The 9,458-nt window shown below is 39.0% G+C and overlaps 1 protein-coding gene across 1 annotated transcript in view; it reads right to left on the bottom strand.

The window, feature by feature from the left end:
* Window positions 1-7,043, bottom strand: part of CLVS1 (clavesin 1) — a 140,350-nt gene extending 133,307 nt beyond the window's left edge. The window contains exon 1 of the mRNA XM_070391985.1: window positions 6,886-7,043. The gene's annotated coding sequence lies outside the window, so the exon portion shown is untranslated. The remainder of the gene's footprint in view (window positions 1-6,885) is intronic.
* Window positions 7,044-9,458: the final 2,415 nt, after the last annotated feature.

Raw genomic sequence — 9,458 nt, forward strand, 5'->3', positions numbered from 1 at the left:
ATCCCTGTTTATATCATTATTTTGTAGTCTCCAGGTAGACAAAAGGATATTGAGGCCCAGAACAGCTAAGCACTTGGCTTAAAGCAGGATAATGAGCTGTTATTAAGTTGAGGGGAAATGCAAAAAAACAAATATTCATTGAGTACTTGTTATGTGCCTAGGGCTTTGATGTTATATGATCTTATCTCTATACCAACCCTTTAAGCTAAGTTATTTAGTAGCTGAAAGGATAAAACTGAGATTTAGATAGTTTAAGTATAGCTGGAAAAACAAAGATTCATACCCAAGCCCACCTGACCCAAAACCTTGTTCTGTTCATGACCCCACCCTGCCTCTCAGAGTAGGTGCTTTGTCTACACCATCCTGGGTACTAGTACCCTCACAATCACTCAGGCACACGGCAGGTACACACCCACACCCCACCAGTCCTAGGAAAGATTACTTAAGAAATGCTATAAAATTGGCCAAATTGGAAGAGGGAAAAGTACATTGTTGTTATGATCAGAAAGAAAAAAAACCTATAAATATTATTTGAAATACGGGAACATCAGTAACTAATTAACAATACTTCAAATATGTGTTACTTCTGGGTGTTCTTAGTAATACAAAGAACAATTTTAAGGACACATAACTTTAAATTAATACAAATATAAAGTGATAAATTATATCCATGTTTGTTTTGTGGCCTTCTCGTATAAGAAAAGGATGAAAAACGAAACTCGGGGATAAAACTGCCTACATGAAGGTCTAGGCAGCTATTTCCACCAGTAACTGTGAACGTTGTTTACACATTTTAAAAACGTATTAAAGTAGGTTAACCCTATGGCTGTTCACCTTTCTAAAAACCTCACTTCAAATATTTCCAAATGAATATGAATTTTCCCTCAGGAATGCTGAAAGAAACTTTTATACTGAACAAAGTAAAAATAGATGCTGCCAATACTTCTAGACCAAAACTGAAAATCACAGTGACCAAAAATATTTTTTTTGAGTACAGCTCTACTTGAAATCGTTCCTGAAAAATGACATGCCCTCTTACTGCCAGTAGTGCCTACGTGTAAATCTTAGAAGCTGGTCAATTACAACATTCTTTAGTGCTGACCAGAAAGGATTTTTTTCCACATGGCGAATTTGGGCTTGTAGGACTTCTCTGCATAAGTGCTGGCAAAGGAACATAAGCCCCGTGCGTAACAAATTGGCCCCCAATCCACTGACTTTCTGTCTACCATGAGTCAACGTGTAGATATGAATTATCTGTACTGGCGTGGGGAGAGTAGTATGGAAAGATAAAGGGGAGACCTTCAATCATCTGAAAGTGTAGAGGAACCAGAATTTAGCCCCTGGCTCACAGCCAACTTTCCATCACCTTTAGCTCAGTACTTGGGCTTACCCTTGCTATATAAATATTCATTGTGTGGACTCCCTGGGCACCCTTTAAAATAGCAAGTAAACACAGACTCATCTGCTCCCATTTGTTCTTGTTCTTAACAAAGATAAAAAGTAAATTGAAATGAGTTTCATCAGAGTAGAGACTCTGAGAACTTCTACCCAAAATAGGTGCCAGATCAGAATTAGAATATGCTGGGACTCAGATAAAGGAGACCTATTTGGCAGAGGGATTCTAGTGTCCTTCCTGAGTTCTAGAACAATCTATAAAATTTCTATTCTTTTCATTTGCTTTGGGACAGATAATGCAAAGACACCATGTAAGGAAGGTGTGGGTTTGTCTATTGCCTCACCGTATTAGGTAGAAAAGTTTTCATTTAAAGAAGTCTTCAGCCGAAACCGGTTTGGCTCAGTAGATAGAGCATCAGCCTGCGGACTGAGAGGTCCCGGGTTCGATTCCGGTCAAGGGCATGTACCTGGGTTGCGGGCATATCCCTGGTGGGGGATGTGCAAGAGGCAGCTGATTGATGTTTCTCACTCATCGATGTTTCTAACTCTCTCTATCTCTCTCCCTTCCTCTCTGTGAAAAATCAATAAAATATATTTAAAAAAAAAAAGAAGTCTTTAGACCAGAATGAATTTTTATGTCATTAAATCATCTGCATAAGAAGTCATTGGAAGTCAATGTCCCAATTTTAAAAACACATTAGTTGTGCTTCTTGGAAGTATCACTTGAAGGAGAAAAATGGAAAACATGCAGAAGAATAAATTCTTTTTGAGGAAGAGGATCCAAAGGACTATAAGAAAGGCAGGGATTACCCAAAGGTGGCTACTAAGTCTACCTGTCCCCTTTCCCACTCTGTTTTTCCCAGCACAACTATGAGACTCTTCTTCTGGATATGACTGGGCAGATGATAACAGCAGGTATCCGAGTTAAGAAAACTGCCTGGTGAAAGAGAGACGTAGCAGGATGTCTATGGGTGAGGTGGGAGGAAATGGGCTGTTGGTATAACTTTTCCCCCAACCAGAGCTATGATTTCTGAGGTCTTATGGCCTCAGAAATTGGAATGGCTTTTGTTTTGTTTTAGTGTGAGTGCCATTATTTAATAAGACATGAGGTGGGAATGTTAAAAAAGAAGAAAACTGTTCTTTGTCTTTGCTTCTGAAAGTATGGTCTGTGGATCAGCAGTTTCAGCAGCACCTAGGAGCTTGTTAGGAATACAGACTGTCAGGACCCACTCAGACCTGCTGAACAGGTAGCAGAATCCCCAAGCAATGTGTATGCATGTGAATATTTGGGAAGCAATGGTCTAAAGCAGTGGTTCTCAACCTGTGGGTCATGACCCCTTTGGCGGTCGAACGACTCTTTCACAGGGGTCACCTAAGACCATCCTGCATATCAGATATTTACATTACGATTCATAACAGTAGCAACATTACAGTTATGAAGTAGCAACGAAAATAATTTTATGATTGGGTCACAACATGAGGAACTGTATTTAAAGGGCCAGAAGGTTGAGAACCACTGGCCTAAAGAGTTTAATGAACCAAGGGGTTGAGAAGGTAAGTTAATTGCTCCTGAGGTTAGAGCTTACACTCTATGGACAATAGTGCTACGTTGTTCAAGAAGAGAATAAAAACACCCCAATATACTCATTTCTTTTGGAATCCTGACATTCATAATAGCTTCTCAGATCACCCCATTAATTGTTTACACACAGTTGCATGCTCTATATACCAACCAACAGCAATAAAGAAAGGAAGGATGGAGGAAGCAAGAGAAGGTGAGAGAGAGAGGAAGGGAGTAGTGAAAGAGGAAATGAAAAGAGAGAATAATCTCTTTTGTTTATTGTATTTTAGACATCAGCCTAGAGTCCTTTTATTAATAGAGTTTGTGATTTGAACCCCTACCTGCCACTCCTCACTGCCACTCATTCCCACGACTTCTCTTCTACTGCCTCCAAAAGCACCAAATAATGAACACTGAATATACTATGTACTTGTCATATAGAAAAGTATGGACCTTTACATGAGACATTTGGACAATAACAAAAGGTGAACTGATGTGATGCTGTTTTAAGGAGAAGAGATGGAGAATGTGTCTGTACAATATCTAAGAATTGGAGATTTGGCTAAGGGGTCCAGCAAACAAGAGTTGATGATCTCAAACACAATGGGGAAATTCCCGATGGCTCAGAAGTCAGGAAGAAGAAAATCTCATGGGAAATTAGCCTCCCACACAGAAAACTTCCTCTGTCACATGATAACACAGCCAGAGAAGATATAAGAAAGGCCTGTGGGAGGTAGCAGAAGTAGTGAAGAATAATGAACTTATTACCTGAATAAATGAACATTTTTATTGAGAGGAGAGTGACCAGTTCATTTCCACATCCAGGAAGAATCAAACCAAAGACAAACTACTCTTAAGTAAAAATTAAGCAGAGTTTCCCTAGAGAGATATAACACTTGGGGCTGATGTGAGGGGTTGTAGACTCATAGTAACTCACACTGCATATTCTCCTGAAACAAATTCATTCCAGTGAGATATGGATAAAATGAACCATAACTAAAATAATCAAAATTTGAGGAAAAGGTTGGAATGGGGGGAGGGGATCTTTCTTGGAAATGTTGAGGGCTCTTTCTGGGCTAATTGCATGTGGCCAAGCCTCATGTTTTGCATACCCATTGTGCTGTGTTAAATTCTCTAAGCCACTGTGTAACGGGAGAGCAGAGAAGATCCCAGTGTGCCTGAGTCCATGTACTAAGGATGGCTGTGCTATGAGGCTTTGTGTAAAGTCGTGAATAGACTTCTTAGGGTCAACAAGGTGTCCCTTTGGAAAGCTTGCAGAAGTAAGCAGACCTGTCTGTTCTGAAGAGTTATGATTCCCCCTTTGGGAAAGGAAGGGCCTTCCAGCTTTATGCTCCATGCTTCTCAAGGCGTGTGCCCCTCTGTGGGCATGATTCTACCTGCCTCTTAAGGTTCACTCAATTTTAAACCCAAACCAAGAAGACTAGTGAAAACGTGATGATATTGATCCCGGTAAAATAGACATGTAAACGCCACCCGTGGTCTGGCTTCCCAATGGAGAACTGCCAGGAAGCAAGTATCTTCTGGAAGAAGTTCTGAGAAAAAAATTCACACCAAATACTCTTCTTGAATGTCAAAAGTTACTGGCTACTAAACATGATGCCATGCTGTTGAAAAATATCTTCCTGTCCATCTTTAAATCCATTATGAAGATGAGGAAGGTCTATTATTAAAGCCATGAAAAGGGTAAAATAGCCCTTAATAGAAAAAATAAAAATAAAATGGAAGCCAGGGCGGCAGCACTCTATAAAAATAAATAAGCTCAGCATCATATTTCAGTCAGAGAAGGGCTCTGCCTCTGAGGCAGATGCCTGCGAATCTCACCAAAGCAGCATTGTTTTTGAAATTTCCCAGCCTCGGGAAATGGTATGAAGCCCAGGAAAACAGTGCATTGGAGGCCTCCGTCTCTGGTTGGTTTGCAGGAGCTACAACTGGCAATGTGCATACCTTTAAAAGTTGCCTGGGATGACCCATTCTTTGAATACAGGTATGTGAGTTTTAAGACTCTTCTTGGTGGGGGACTTAAAAGATCCTATATATTGTGGATATTACTAATAAAAGGACAGTAACTGCACATAGATGACTGAATTTTCTTCTCTAAAAATCAATATCATCACATCTTTTCACTAGTTTTCTTGCTTTGGGTTTAAAATTGAGTGACCCTTAGAGGCAGGTAGAATCATGCCAATGTTTCATAGTAAGTAACTTTTGACATTCAAGAAGAGTATTTGGTGTGAATTTTTTCTCAGAACTTCTTCCAGAAGATACTTGTTCGTGACTATTCTTTATTTTTGACATTGCCTCTCATGAGGAGCAAGCTGATTTTGACAAAATTTGCTTTATTGCCTCTTTTTCAAAAGGCAGGAGAAATGCACAAGGGTAATTTTAAAATGAGCCTTTTCTGTGCTCTGGTTTAAACTTTGTTGTTACATATGTGAGCTGACATTATCTTTGTATGAAAATTTGATCCATCTCATTTTTAATTAAGATGTTGATTTTATGAAAAAAAAATTGCAAAAAATCCAAAAACCAACCCAGTACTTTGTAATTCAGTCATAATAGATTATATGGGAACCCACCAAAATATTTTTATTTATGACAGGAGCTGGCACTTTTCTGATGTTTGTTAGCTCTTAATAAACAGAGGATCCTGGCTAAATTATAGAGGTGCTATAACTTGGGCTTGGATCTTCAAGATATTTGAAAGCTGTTCTAACTCCCCCCCAGCTGAGATAGAAAATAATAGCACTCTAAAAGCAGAGCCTGATAGAACAGTTACATAAAATGTCTTTTCAATTTTTACTCTCTATTACCCTTTAGTATTATAGGAAAACGGTGTTATTGCCGATTACTGGGAGAACACGCAAAAATCTCTCCTTCCAAATCTGAGTCAGTCCTTGCCTAGTGATGAACAAAGCCAGGCCATCTGCTCTGAATATCATTACTACTTGGCCATTTGGGCAAGGGATCTATCTTCTCTGCTTCCAAGAGAGGCTTAAGATCAGAAATTTGAAAAATGAAATAAGTCGACAGGAAGAGACGTTGGAACGAATAGCACTTTCCAAGGAGAGCCGCATTTGTGAGCTTATTGTGATCATCACCATCATTTTAAATTATCACTCTGGCCACAGAGTTCACCTTTTGGGGTTTCCATTTTACAAACCATTTCAGAAAAAAAAAAACCCCAAACACAACTTAATTTCCGAGTTTCTGCAATAAACGCTTAGGCAGGAAAACGGGCGTGTGGGTGAATATGAGTCATCAGTCACCCCCCACCCTGCTTCCTGGCGGTTCTCCATTGGGAAGCCAGACCATGGGTGGAGTTTACATGTCTGTTTCACCGGAATCACACGATGCCCCAGGCCATGCTCATTTCCTGAATTAAACAGTCCCTAATCTGCGGAAAGGCGGCTGGCTAACTGCTGGTGTCTGGCAAGTGCCCATCTGTCCCCCCTACCCCGGGTCTCTCTCTCTCCTGTCTCCACTTTTCCTTTCTCCCAAGCAGGCGCCTCCCTTTGTTTTCAGAGGTGACGTCCACCTGAACTTTCCTTCCCATGCCTGAAAACTTGGGCTCTTTTCCTCTACCCTGCGGACCTCGGGCTTTGTCTAAGTGACCACACACAGTTGTGTTGACTGTAGTTTCGGCGCTGGTGATGGTGGTGATCATGACGGCGATGGTGGAGATGGGGGTGCTGATGGGGTAAGGGGGTGCAGGCTGAGCGGGCCCGGGGAGGAGGAGGATGGACCCGCGAGGCTGGGGAGAACAGGGTGCGGGAGGGATAGAGGGATTGCAGATGGGAGCTGTCCGCGCACCGAAGTGCTGAAACGCCGCAGCCATGGCATCGCAAGAGTGGGAGGAAAGGCGGGGAGGCGCTGCGAATACAGAAGGGAGAAAAAAAGGCAAGAAATACCTTCACACGGCCGCCCAGCCTGGCTTTGGGAATGTGTTTCTGCAGGTGTCCGCGCTGCTGAGCTGCGTAGGTGAGATCCCCTATTCTGGCAGGTTCGGGCTCAGATTTCTCTAGAAAGCTGTGAATGAGAGAGAGCCCGGCTCCACTGGGCTGTGATTTTGGTAGGAGGCGTGTGTGTGCGAGCGCTGGAGACTCTGTCCTTCTATACGGAGCCTGGCTTTCCCCTGGGTCCTAAATGCCTCCGCTCCATTTCTCTCCCCAGGTCCGTCAAGACAATACTAAGAATTATTGTAATTTTGCAACAGCTGGGACAAAAAGTCCCGAGAACCATTACACACCACCCCCTAATCCTAAAAACAGAATCTTTCCATCAGATTAATGCAACTTCTGAAACAGATCAGAGGTGTGTGTGTGCAAATATACCAGATGAGAAGGTAAGTATCGCAGACCTATGGGGGAAAGAATAGATTATTTTACTAACAAATGTGGTTTGAAAAAAAGAACGATTTGGAAAAGACTCAAATTAAAGCCTTCTCCCACCATAATTAATCCCACATAGATTAAAGAGCTAGATACAAAAGTTAAATTATTTTTAAAAACTAGAACATAAATATTTTACTGATCTTAGGGTAGAAAAGGTTTGTAAAGCACAATAGGAATAGAAGCAACCACAAAGAAAATAGATCAATAGTTTGAATGCATAAAAGTCCTTTTGAATGCAAAAATACCATGAAAGCATAAATACTACTTGGAAAAATTACAGCAAATATATGTTTCACACATCAAATACCTCATTTATCAAAAGACACTAATGGCTTAAAAGGAAAAACAAATGACAAGTACTTCACTAAAGAAAGGTGAATGCATAACAATATTTTTAAAAATCAACCCCACAAGTAAACAAGGATATGTAATTTAAAATAACACTGAGGTGTAGTTTTGTCTAAGTTCTACATCTACTTATTTTCTCAGATTGTGTGATAATAGTGAAAAAGTGCTACCTTTCTGTAAGTCTATTTTACAATATACATCAAGTGTCATAAAATGTACAAACATTTAGACCTACTAATTTCACTTTATGCACCTTATGCTGAAGATATAGTCAGCTATGCAGATAAATATTTATGTACATGAATTGAGTTCATGATCATAGAAATTGCTGAAAACAATGAAAGCACTACAATTTCTTGTATATAGTCTTGTAATATTGGCAACTATTAAAAATATATTTTGAAGACTATTAAAAACAAAGAAAAATGCTCACAACATGGTAAGTGAAGAAAATCAAGATACCAAAGACAGTACTCTCTCCCTATTGTCAAACTGGTAAGACTGTAGGATAGCAGGATGAAATTATAGGTAAATTTGCTTTTTATCAACTTGGACAACTTGATTTTCTTCTTTGTATTTATATAAAGTTTCCATATTTACTAGAAGAAGAAAACCTATGAAGTATTTTAAAGCAATCTCTTTATTACATATTTTATAAACTTTAAAGGTGTCAGAATTCTTCCAATGTTGGTGTATCATTGCATATTTACTTGCCTTTTTATTCCCTGCCCCCCTCTCTCTCTAATAGAATGTAAACACCATGTGGTAGAAATTTTTCTGTTTTGCTCACTACAGCTTCTCAAGCACCTAGAAGTGTTCCTGGAACATCACAGGAGTTAAATAAATACTTGTTGTTTAGAAAAATAAATGAATGAATGGATGGCATAACCCTCCCACATACAAATATAATTTTAAATATTTTATAAAACTATGAATTTTATATAGAATTGTTATTCAAAATGGCATGGTACAACAAGATAATCTGAGTTTGCCACTGAGTTTTGATTACATATAAACTCAATTAAAGGGACCTCTTCAGTGGTATAGTTAATCATGACTTGCAGTGGCATCAGATATAAATTTTTTAAAACAAAAATATTCTTCAATTAATTTCCATTCTAATATTTCTCATTTCTTCTTGATCCTGATCTTTTTAAAAACTTTGACTTTCCTTTTTTCTGAGATTTAATGCTAATTATCCTATTTCTCTTCACCCTTTCCTCTATTTTATAAACATAAACCAAGAGCAAGACCTAAGTGATCCATTAGCTGATGATTTAAAAATCCTTTTTCAAAATAAACTTGGATAACTTTGCCCAGCTGGTGTTCCCTTTCAGTTTTTATTCACTATTAATTGTAACTTTTGAATGACATCAGTGATAACCTAGCCAAGTTTTATTTGTATTTTCTAAGCTGAGGTAGAAAAAAAAATACATATCTATATACACACATATGTAGCTATGTATATATAAAAATGCTTATATATATGTGTATACACACACACACACACACACACACACACACACACACACACACGCATTTCTTCTTCCTCAGAACTCTTTATAGTAGAAAACTATTTCCATCTATATGAGGCTGAGACATAAACCCAGACTGCTCCTCCTTGATCATGTGATAGGACTCACCTAATATAATTACTACAAAAGGTACTGGCTGCCAAAATATGGACATATATTCTAAAAGTTTTATAAGCAGTTTTTAAATGTACTCGCACCAATTAGAGT

Source organism: Myotis yumanensis, unplaced genomic scaffold (genome assembly GCF_028538775.1).
Source record: "Myotis yumanensis isolate MYYU_CA2020_CCGP unplaced genomic scaffold, mMyoYum1.0.hap1 SCAF_15, whole genome shotgun sequence".
In the NCBI taxonomy this organism is placed as follows: Eukaryota; Metazoa; Chordata; class Mammalia; order Chiroptera; family Vespertilionidae; genus Myotis; species Myotis yumanensis.